We start from the raw sequence: 12,414 nt of genomic DNA on the forward strand, positions 1-12,414 counted from the left end.
TTCAGGCACTACTACATCCCTCAGGGGATGTAGGGCTGCCAGTTTCAGCTGATCCCCCCAGACCAGGCTGAGGGACCCCACCTGTGCACAAATCCGTGCACCAGGCCTTTGGTATTTTTATAAAAGAACTTAGAAATAACACCGAATAATTGGGAGGGGGGCATCATGTACATTCATGATAAAGTTGAAGCATATGCTGGATCAGAGAGCTGCTTTCCTGCTGGTTCCTTGTGTTCTGATATTGAATCACCCATCAAAATATTTTATATCATATTAATTTCAATAAAAAGAGATGATATTTATTCTGTTTTCACTTTCTCATGTGAAATATTCAAGTTCATTTGTATCTTTATCTTTCATTAGTTGTACAACTTGGATAAATCACTGAATGTCTGAGTGATTTGGTTGCCTCATTTGAAAAATGGAGATAACAATAGCATCTACTTCCTAGAGTTGCTTTCCAAATTAAATTTTAAAAATGAATAAAAATTTTAAGGAATAACTCTATGTTTGTAAATGCCCTATCAACATTAACTATGATGATTATTACTCAATGATATTCAAATATCTAAGACCATATATTATCATTCACATTTTGTTGTTTTTGATCTAAGAATTATTGGACAATATTTCCATGATATTTTCTAAATTAAATATGTTGTGTTCAAAAATATCTTATTTTAAACTATTTCTGGACATTTTAAAAACTATTTCTGTATATTTTACTACTCACTCAAAATTGTCTTCTTCATTCCTGTTATTTAATAAAGGCTCTTTTCTGGAATCTGGGATTCATTTTCTAAATAGGCAAATCGATAAATGTTAATTACTTAGCATATTTTCTGTTATTTTTCAAAGTCATAATCTTCAGCTGAAAAAAGAGAGGAAAACATTAACATGATCCACTAAGACTTAAAGATAGAAATGCATAGCAGATATATGCTGCTGTTTTTAATTGTCTTCCATTATACACTAATAAGCAGAAAAATAGAATTAAAAGTTAAGAAGTAATTTTAATTTAACTTCTCCAGGGGTGGGAAAAAATGTTGAGCTCTACATTAGAGTGGCATATGGCTAGAGATAGTCTTTGTATTCCTTAAATAATTTGGATATGATAAATTAAATCTCTGAAAAGTTTAGTATCTTTCTGAGAGTGGAGAAAGTAGAGAATCTGGGATTTGAACATGGATCTGATTGAATTCAAGTTCTTTGCTTTTCCTACTCCAACCTGGCTGCTGCAGGGACTGCCACAGATACCACTACCATTTTATTCTATCAGGAGCTCCCAAATCCCTTGTGTTTTCTATGTTCATATTTTTTAACACAAAATGTAAAATGCTGCTTCTTTAGATAGTATTTATATTTCATCTTTGGGAGAAACTGTTTATTTCTTAGTAAGGCATGGATTGTGTTGAATTTCTTTTGTTTATGTTTGCTTTCTACCATATATATGTCCTTTCATATGTTAACCCTCTTGACACCAGTTCAGAATCCCTTGTACCTTTCAGACTTCTTTTTTTTTTTTTTTTTTTTTTTTTTTTTTTTTTTTTTTTACCATGGTTCATTGAAATATAGTTTCCCTTTAGTCTAAAAATTCTTTAGCTTAATTTAGCGCATATATATATATATATATATATATATATATATATATGGAATTATGTTATGAGGTCTGTATAATACAACCCATCATTTTTCTAGCATTATTTCTATAAATTATGAACCTATTAACTAATATGTGACTTCAGATGAACAGCCTGTTTACTTAAGAATTCTATGAACTAACTGCAGAAGAAGTAAACTCTGACCTTCAGTCATTACTGCTCCAGGATATTTGCTGACTTTCAGCCAGTTATCTGAACAGACTGTGTTGGCTTGCACATAGTCCCCTTTATGGAGAACTCTAAATGCCCTCCTTTTGATTTCTTTCTTTCTCCTCTCTTTCTCTCATTTTCCCTTTCTCTCCACCCCCCTTCTTTTTCTCTCTCTCTCTTCCTTCCTTCCTTCCTTCCTTCCTTCCTTCCTTCCTTCCTTCCTTCCTCCCTCCCTCCCTTCCTTCCTTCCTTCCTTCCTTCCTTCCTTCCTTCCTTCCTTCCTTCCTTCCTTTCTTTTCCTTTCTTTTTTTTTCTTTCTTTCTTCTTATTCCTGTCCTTAAAAATCTTTTGCCTGTGTCCACTTCTTAAGATGGTCTTTGCCAGGAGAGTCCACCATATTCTCAATCTGCTGGCTCTTGAATAAACCTGTTTTCCTTCACTAGCCCCTGTTTTTTTACTACTGGCTTTCAAGTGGAAGACAGCTGAACCTGAGTTCAGGATCACTGGTAACTAAAGCACTCCTTAAGCCTGCCAGCTTGAAGTTAGACATTTTAGTTTTCTTTGATTGATTAATTATTTTTCTTTTCATAATTTTGAACTATTTTCTTCCTTGATTTCCATTGTTAACTATAGCAAATTTTGATGTGCCTAATATTTTATTATAACATACTGTCTAAAATACTTGTAGCCTGTTATTCCACTATAAGAAATTTGATTACCATAAGTTCTCCAATCTTAACAAATTTGTAACATTATTAGAGGCCTGGTGCATGAAATTTGTGCACTGGAGGGGGTGGCGAGGGGAGGGGTGGTGCTGCGGTAGTGGGGGAGCAGGGGTGTCCCTCAGCCCAGCCTGTATCCTCTCCAATCTAGGACCCCTCAAGGGATATCTGACTGCCCGTTTAGGGGACATCCCTCTCACAATCCAGGACTGCTGGCTCACAACTGCTCACCTGCCTGCCTTCCTGATTGCTCCTAACTGCTTCTGCATGCCAGCCTGATCACCCCCCAGCCACTCCCATGCCAGCATATTGATGTCTAACTGCTCCCCTGCTAGCTTGTGTGCCCCCAACTTCCCTCCTCTGCTGGCCTTCTCACCTTTAACTACCTTTCCCTGCTTGCCTGATCACCCACAACTGCCCTCCCTTGCAGGCCTGCTACTTCCCAACTGCCCTCCCTGCTGGCCATCTTGTGGTGGCCATCTTGAGTCCACATGGCGGCAGGATATTTGACCACATGAGGGCAGCCATCTTGTGTGTTGGAGTGATGGTCAATCTGCATATTACTGTTTTTTTTTTTCTTTTTTTTTCTTTTTTTTTTTTTTCATGTATAGGGCATAATGTCACAGGAAGGTCATAGTATCCTGCCACCCGTGAAGAGTAAGCCCAAGTTGCTATTGGATGTGTTAATCAAAGAAGAGCCATTCTTCAGGCACTCTGCTCTCTCCACATCCAATGCATATTACTCTTTTATTAGATAGGATAGAGGCCTGGTGCATGGGTGGGGCCAGCTGGTTTGCCCTGAAGGTGTCCCAGATCAGGGTGGGGATTCTCTTGGGGTGTGGGGTGTCCTGGGTGAGGGGCCTGTGGTGGTTTTCATACCTCCAGTGACCCAAGCAAAGGCCTGGTATCCAGAATGTATTTGCCTTCTACAATTGAAACTTTGTAGCCTGGAGCAGAGCCAAGCCTTCTCCTGGCTCTGTGGTGGCAGGGTATTTATTTACCTTCTATAATTGAAACTTTGTAGCCTTAAGTGGAGGCCTGGGCTTGCCAGGGTGTGCAGAAAGCTTGGCTTCCTCTACCGACTGGGAAACCCAAGCCTCACTCCTGCTTTCTCTGTGGCCACAGACATCTTGGCTGGGTTAATTTGCATATTCACTCTGATTGGCTGGTGGGCATGGCTTGTGCATATAGTGGAGTGATGGTTAATTTGCATATTACTCTTTCATTATATAGGATAGTATGTAAATATAGCATTTTATATTACTTTCTAAAATTTATAGTAGAGAATCTTTGTGTGATTTCAAAACATTTTTATTTGCTTGAGAAAAGATCATTAGTCACTTATCTGGATACAACTTTATAAGACAAAGAAAGAATAAAATATACACTATAAATGATAAGGATGGTGCTTAAGAGAGAAAAAAGTAATGTTCAATCATTAGATAGATAAAGTTTATCTTTATATTTAGTAGTGGAGATAAACAGACAATAGATTTCTAGCTGGTTAGTAGACTAAACATTTTGAATTCTACAAATTCCCCAAAATATGACACTTTTTTTTTTCTTATTCTGGTTTATCTATTGTTGCATAACCAATCACCCAAAAACTTGGAGCCTTAAAACATCAACCATTTTGTTATAGCTCCAGATTTTGTGGTTCAAGAATTCAGTCAGGAATTAGCTAGCAGAATTTTTTAGTCTACATGGCACCAACCAAGATAACTTGATTTAATTCATTTGGTGGGTAGACTGGTTTGGAAGGTCTAAGATATGTCTTACATTTGTGATGCAATGTCAGAAATAGATTGAAGTTTGGATTCAGCTGGGACAGTCAACTTCAGATCTCACAAATAGCCTTTTTAGAGCTTTCTAAATAAATTCTTACTTGGAAGTTCAGGATTCCAGAGAGTGTGTTTCAAAAGACTTGGACAGGAGATACAAGACTTTTTTGAAAGCATAATAAGTCCCAGATATTTATGCAATGTTTTATTAGTTAAGTGAATCACAAATTCAAGGTCAGTTTTAGGGGGATAAGGATTAGATTCCACCTTACAATGTCAAAGTATTTTTGGCTATGTTTAATTTACCACATTCATCTTTTTGCTGTATGCAGTGTAACCTAAATTAGGTTGTGGGTTAATTTCCAGCAATAATTTCTGACCTTGATGGAGTTATAGTTGTTTGGGCACAACCTATAATATAGAAATAAAAGGTAAATATATAAAAACCACCTAGTTGCTTATCTATAATAATAAAAGCATAATATGCAAATCGACTGAATGTTCAAACAGTAGAATGACCACCCAGACAAAATGCTATGACACATACTGGTGCCAGGCCAGCCAAGGCCAGTGCGATGCAATTAGTTGTGGGGGAGGGCTGCCATCACCCCAGGATCACCCCACAGATGGAAGCCCAGGCCACTGGCTGGCAGGGAAATCAATGGGGGAAGGAGCTTCACGATTGCTCCAAAGAGGGATATCCAGGCCACCCTCTACAAGGTAATCAACTGGGGAGCCCCATGGTCAATTGTTCTGCAGAGGGAGGCCCAGGCCATGAACTGGCGGGCTGTAGTGGGTAGACGGGGCCTACCTCTGCAGGATGATCAATCATAGGGCTCCTGGATTGCAAGAGGGTACAGGTCAGGCTGAGTGACACCCCTCTGAGTGCATGAATTTTGTGTACTGGGCCTCTAGTAGTTAATATTACTAAAAATTCCTGCATTGTGGCCATAATCCAATTTCTAATACTCACATATATTAAATCAACTAGAAATATGTTCCCCTGAGAAGATAAGATGAAAATACTGGCATTTACACCTCAGAAGAGAAAGTTGTTTACAGCTTATGGTTTTCCATACTGCAAATTCTCAACCCTGCTAGTGATATAATTTACATATCCTATACTTCTGTGCCAAGTTACAAATCAATGTGCAGAACAGCCATTTTTAGGAATATGACTCCTTTTCAGAGATTTGATACAAAGGGGTATGTAATGAAGGGTTCTTAACAGTTGATAAACTTTGACCTCAAGGCAAATTTCCCCAGGATGCCCAAATTAAATTCTTTTACTCTTGTCTCTGTAATGAAGTTACTGAAGCATATACAACTCTGGTTTCTTCTCCAGATGTCATGGTTCTTGTTCATAAACTTTTCACATTTCTACTATTGGTTAAAGTGACACCTACTGCAAAAATTAAACCCAATTGACAGGAACCAAGATGAGAAGAGTTCTCTTTGATTTTTTCTAGTAGAACATTTGTTGGATCTTTCCATGAGGTTAAAATGCGTCAGAAACTGAACTGAAGATTGCCAACCTGTCTTGATAATTATTATAGAATATTGTACTTACATTTACATACATACAAATATATTAAGGTAACAGATAGGATTTTTACAATTAGAGAAAATTGAAATAAAGATGGAATACACTTAATTATCTAAATTACTATTACTATCTATCATTACAAAGTACCAACAACAGTGTAATTGTGTCCTAAGCTACTAAAACTCAACCAAAGAGCAAGACTATATATATTTCTACAACCCCCAGTGGAGGTGTTGCAATTACACATGCTTTCACTAATTTAAAGAGGGACTTTCATACTGGGATGCATTAAAAAGAGAACATTTAAATAATAAGCAATTTGCTTTGCCTGTAATTGAATTCCCCTTGCTGTTATTGCTAATTATTGACAATATTGTGATTGACGAAAAAGCTTTTGCATTTAGAAACAGAATTATATTTCTGCTGGATCTTAAAAGATAGTGACTATCTTTTCAGTATCACAGATTGTTGCCATGGAAATGATTGTGATTTGAGAAATGTGTCAGCAACATGCAAAAAAATTGCTCTGTACAGAGAATTCCCTTCCCTTTATTGCTCTGGGCATTGTACAGTCTTGCATAGTAAGTACATGATAATGACTTCTCCCATTTATATAATGTGCCTTTGTTTTGCAAAGTACTACACAATAGATAGAGCATAGCATATGCAGACATAAAGAAGCAGAAAAGTAATTGAAGGCAATGAAATGGAATTATTCTATATTTTAGGACAAATTTACAATCAAATTAAAATATAAATTATGCTTTTAAGCTTTTTAACATTGAGAGGAATTTTGTAAATAGTAGCAATCTCAATAAAATATCTAATCAATGTTTTATTTCAAAGAATATTTTCTTTTTCTAGGGTTATTAGTCTATTTACATGGTAGGGTGAACATCTTTGCCCAGACCATTGAAAGAGTCTCCCATACTTCTCAAATGCTGTGTGTACTAATAATTTGGCATAGATTTTTTTAGAGAATGTTGAGAAAAATATCCATAGAGAATTTGGCCCATGCTTGCCTTATTAGAAGACTAATGCTTACACTTCTTTCTTGGAAAAAGAGGGAATCCTATATCATAAAGAGGTAATATGTAAATTTACCTTCATGCCCTCATGTCACAAGACGGCCACCCCCACATCATCACAAGATGGCTGCCCCCATGTGATCACAAGATGGGTGCCACAAGATGGCCTTCCTCACATTGTCACAAGATGGCCAGCAGGAGAGGGCAGTTGAGGGCGACCAAGCATTCAGAGGAGGGCAGTTGGGGGCAACCAGGCAAGAAGTGGTGGACAGTTGGGGCGATCAGGCCAGCAGGGGAGCAGTTAGGCATCAATCAGGCTGGCAGGTAGAGTGGTTAGAAGCCAGCATTGAGAGGGATGTCTGACTGCCAGTTTAGGCACGATCTCTGCTGGATCAGGCCTAAACCGACAGCCAGACATCCCCTGAGGGGTCCCAGATTGGAGAGGGTGCAGGCTGGGCTGAGGGACACCCCCCTACCCCAGTTTACAAATTTTGTGCATTGGGCCTCTAGTGGATAAAATAAATGGAATACCTTAGGTCAAGTGAGAGAAGCAGAGATTATGTAGCCAAAAGAGCTTTAGTTTCTGATTTTCTGGTATCTTGATCCAACATCTAGAAGGTATGACTGCCCTACCTTTTTATATTTTTATATTTTTTTTTATTTTATTGTTTTGTGTGTGTGTGTGTGTGTGTGTGTGTGTGTTGTGTTTTTTAATAGAAAAGAGGAGAGAGGGATAGAGAGTTAGAAACATCAGTGAGAGAGAACCATCAATCAGCTGCCTCCTGCACACCTCCCACTGGGGATGCGCTCACAACGAAGGCACATGTCCTTGACCAGAATCAAACCTGGGACCTTTCAGTCCACAGGCCAATACTCTATCCATGTCCTACCTTTTTAAATTGAATTCTATAAGTGGATTTTTTAAAAAAATATTGCAAGTATAAAGTCTTTAATTCAAATTAAAATAGATATGAGTAACAGAATAGCAAGCATCATAAACAAATAAAATTCAGAATTAGATATGAAATAACTAATGTTGTGGACCAAAGGCCAGTCTTCTGCTTAGAATTTAAGTCTGAGAGACTGTGGTGTACAGAAATGAAAATGCTAATTAGAGCATGTGGCTCTTAGAAATCAAATAGCAGAGCTGATTGGGGACTTCATTTCCATTTTGCCAAGCTGGAAGCAAACATAGACAAATCCTATATAAGAAAGAGGTAATATGCAAATTGACTGCCATACCCTCACACAAAATGGCTGCCCCCATGTGGTCACAAGATGGCCACCACAAGATGACCAGAAGGGGAGGCCAGTTGTGGGTGATCAGGCCAGCAGGGAGGGCAGTTGTTGGCAATCAGTCCTGCAGGGTTGGGCAGTTAGGGGCAACCAGGCTGGCAGGGGAAGGAAGTTGGAGGGAACCAGACCTGCAGGGGAGGGCAGTTGGGAGTGATCAGGCCAATAGGGGAGCAGTTAGGTGTTGACCAGGCTTGCAGGGGAATGGTTAGGGGGTAATCAGGCTGGCAAGAAGAAGCAGTTAGGGGCAATCAGGCAGGCAGGCAAGTGAGTGGTTAGAAGCCAGCAATCCTGGATTGTGAGAGGGATATCCAACTGCTAGTTTAGGCCCAATCCCAGTGGGACATCCTCCAAGGGGTCCCAGATTGAATAGGGGGCAGGCTGAGCTCTTGGACAACCCTTTCAGTGCACAAATTTCATGCACTGGGCCTCCAGTTGTACATAAACAACTCAGGTAAGCCCTTTTGTACTCATGTTCAGTTTCTAGTTCTAATACAGATTTTCAGACATATCAGGTGTCTTTAAGCATAACTTTTGCTTTTTTGGCAAAACTGGACACTGATAATTAAAATTTCAGTATTTGGAGGAACAGGAAGAGTTGAAGAATTGCATGACATTATACAATGTACTACAACTACAAGCAATAATTATTGGTGAAGAAATCTGGTGATCCCTTCTCACACAAAACAGGATTAGAACTGCTGTTCAGTTCATTTCACAAGTAAAGTTTGGGAAAGAAGACACTTTATTGCAGGTTTGTAACATTGCATGATCCCAAGGGTGACAACAATTACTATGTAGCAAGAGCCTTTGCATTTGTCCCAGTTGTTTTCCAGCCCTATATGATCCCCAAAACCCTGATGAGGAAGAAACTTAGGATGACAGTGCCATAATTATAGGAACCCAATGCAGAGAGTACTTATAAAAAGATAGATTAATAACAAAAACTCTTTACAGATTAGAAAATGCAAAAAATAGGCAGAACCAATAGAGAGTTCCATTAAACAAAGAAGCCATAATAGTGTTGACATATCACCATTGTCGCTACATAGAGTGAAAGAGACAGTATTTGTAGTTTAAGTCAGGAAGCCCCATTGCCTACTATAAGTTTTTGTGTGTTTTTTAATCATCAGAAGAGTACAATAGAATATAGAGTTGCTGAAATATTACTTATATGTTTATTATTCTGACAAAACTTACAAGAAATTGAAAGAGATCTATACTCAGGAAATATGAAATAAGTAGAAACTTAAGATGGCCTGGATATTGATATAGCAAAGATTTTAAAGTATATTTTATAAATATGTTCAAAACTTTGATGAAAAAACATGCCAGCAATGAGTGAACAAATAGAATCAATGAAAAATATATTTCAGTTGTGAATTTAGATGCAAAATATATTAGCTAATTAAATCTACTTAGCTAACTGCCGAAACCAGTTTGGCTTCAGTGGTAGAGCATCGGTCTGAGGACTGAAAGATCCCAGGTTCGATTCTGGTCAAGGGCATGTACCTTGGTTGCGGGCACATCCCCGGTAGGGAGTGTGCAAGAGGCAGCTGGTTGATGTTTCTCTCTCATTGGCATTTCTAGCTCTCAATCTCTCTCCCTTCCTCCTCTCTGTAAAATATCAATAAAATATATTTAAAAAAATAAAAAATAAATCTACTTAGCTAATGAAATAATCCATCTTAAGCAAATAAAATTTACTATGCATGCACTTTTGATTTAATTTTAGAAAATATGGCATGGCCTGTGTGGCTCAGCTGGTTGAGCATCATCCCCTGCACTAGGATGTTGCTGGTTCCTTCCCAGGTCAGGCATATGTCCAGGTTTCTGGCTTGATATCCTGGATATCCTTGATATCCAGGGCATGCAGGAAGCAACCAATTGATGTTTCCATCTCTCTCTCCTTTCCTCTCTCTGAAATCAATAAAAATATATTTTGAAAAGTTTAGAAAAACTACCATTATAATATATTAGAGGCCCAACACAAAATTCATGCATGGGGTGGGAAAGTCCCCTCAGCCCAACCTGCACCCTCTCCAATCCAGGAACCCCTTGGGGGATGTCTGACTGCTGGTTTAGGCTTGACTCTGGACCTAAACTGGCAATAGGACACCCCTCTCACAATCTGGGACCATTGACTTCTAACTGCTCACCTATATGCCTGCCTTATCATCGCTAACTGCCCCCTCTTCCAGCCTTATCACCCCAAGTACCTCTGCTTGCCTGCCTGATTGCCCGTAACTACCCACTCTACCTTCTGGTCACCTCCAACTGCTCCCCCCCCACTAGCCTGGTTGCCCCTAACTGCCCCCCTCCGGGCCTGGTCACCCTTAACTGCTTCCCCTGACAGCCTGGTCACCCCCAACTGCTCCCCCTGCCAGCCTGGTCTGCCACAACTGCACCCCTCTGCCATTCTGGTCGCCCTTAACTCCCTCCCTCCCATGCCAGCCTGGTCACCCCTAACTGATTCTCTGTTGGTCTGGTCTCCTCCAACTGCCCCCCTCACCAACCTGGTTGCCCCCAAATCCCCCCCCCCCCGCACCCCATCTGCTGGCCTCATCACCTCAATCAGTCTGCTGTTCAATTGTTTGGTCGTCCCTCACTAACCCCCCTGCCGGCCTTGTTGCCCCAAGCAGCCTGCTGTTTGGTTGTCCATCTGGTTGTTTTGATTGTGATGGTTTCTGGCTTTTATATATTAGGATTACACTAATGGTATAAAGAAGAACTATACATGATTATCTCAGTAAAAGTGAATAAAATTTTGATTAATTTTCAAATACACTCTATACAGTAATCTAGAAAAAAGAGAGACATTCCTTAATTTATTAAAGACTACATACCAAAACCTAGAACTGAAATAATTAATCGAGACTTTTACACATTCTTATTTTAAATAGGGAATAAGACCATGATATTTGCCATTATTACTTCTTTTTTGTTGTTAATTCTCACTCAAGGATATTTTTTCCATTGATTTTTTTTTTTAATTGCTTTCAGAGAGGGAGGGAGAGATAAAAACATCAATGATGAGAGAGAATCATCTATCAGCTGCCTCTGGCATGCCCCCTACTGGAAATCAAGCCCACAACCTGGTAATGTGCTCTGACCTGGAATTGAACCATCACCTCTTGGTTTATGGGTTAACACTCAGCCATTGAGCACACCTGCTGGGTTCCATTGACTTTTAGAGAGAGTGCAAAGGAGAGGACATACAGAGAGAGAGAGACATGTCCATTGGTTGCCTCCTGCACACACCCTGACCAGGGCCAGGAATTGAGCCTGCAGCCAAGGAGTGTGCCCTTGACTGCAACAGAACCTGAGACCCTTCAGTCCATGTGCTGATGCTCAAACACTGAGGAAACAGCCTAGGGCTACCGTCAATACTACTTTTTAAGATGGCATTGCAAATATGGTGAATGCTGTAAGGCCAAAGGAACACAACTGTAATGATTGGAGGAGATAAAATCTGTCATTTGGCAAATGTTGTAATTATCTACATAGAAAATACTTATATAACAGACTCAAACTATTTAGAATAATATATTTCACTAAGCTTATTGAATATAAAAAATAATACCTTTCACCTGGAAAACATAGCAGTACAAATAGTACCAAAATAAAATAAAGTACCATTTATGATAGAAAAAAAATGGTTTTCTAAAAATTAACCAAGAATGCACAAAAACTATGCACAAAAATAAATTTTTAAATTTATTACTGATCTTGAAGGAAAATTATAGTGGAAAGATATATCATAAATATGATTAAAGTATTCCAATTAGATTTTTAGAGGCACCCAGAAAAATTATTCTAAAATTGTGGGTTTAATAAAGGTCTAAAACAAGCGAGAACATTTCTTAAAGAACAATGAGAATAGGACTTTCCTTACCTGATCTTAAGATACACTATAGACATTGCCGCAATTGCTGGTTCAGTGTTGGCATTATAGCAGATCAACCATCCAATGTTATAGAATATGGACTTCAAAAATAGCGCTACATATATCCAAGAATTGGAATTATGGTGACATCATGAAGTAATGAAGGGAAGGTAACTTATTTAGATGATATCTGGACAACTTCATTACATTGAAAATAAATGTTAATCCTTATTTTATCATATGCAGAGGGGAACATCAGATGTATTAAAGTAAAATAATAAAGCAATTATAGAATATATTGAAAGAAGATCTTTATGAGAATGGGTTGAATGGTTCTTTTTTTTTAA

The 12,414-nt window shown here is 38.7% G+C and overlaps 1 non-coding gene across 1 annotated transcript; it reads right to left on the minus strand.

Annotated features, from left to right (window-relative positions):
* Positions 1–3,136: 3,136 nt before the first annotated feature.
* Positions 3,137–3,265, minus strand: LOC118731100. Its single transcript, XR_004991794.1, has one exon. It is a non-coding gene; the product is annotated as a small nucleolar RNA SNORA11 (small nucleolar RNA).
* Positions 3,266–12,414: the final 9,149 nt, after the last annotated feature.

This window comes from Pipistrellus kuhlii, unplaced genomic scaffold (genome assembly GCF_014108245.1).
Source record: "Pipistrellus kuhlii isolate mPipKuh1 unplaced genomic scaffold, mPipKuh1.p scaffold_m20_p_3, whole genome shotgun sequence".
NCBI lineage: Eukaryota > Metazoa > Chordata > Mammalia > Chiroptera > Vespertilionidae > Pipistrellus > Pipistrellus kuhlii.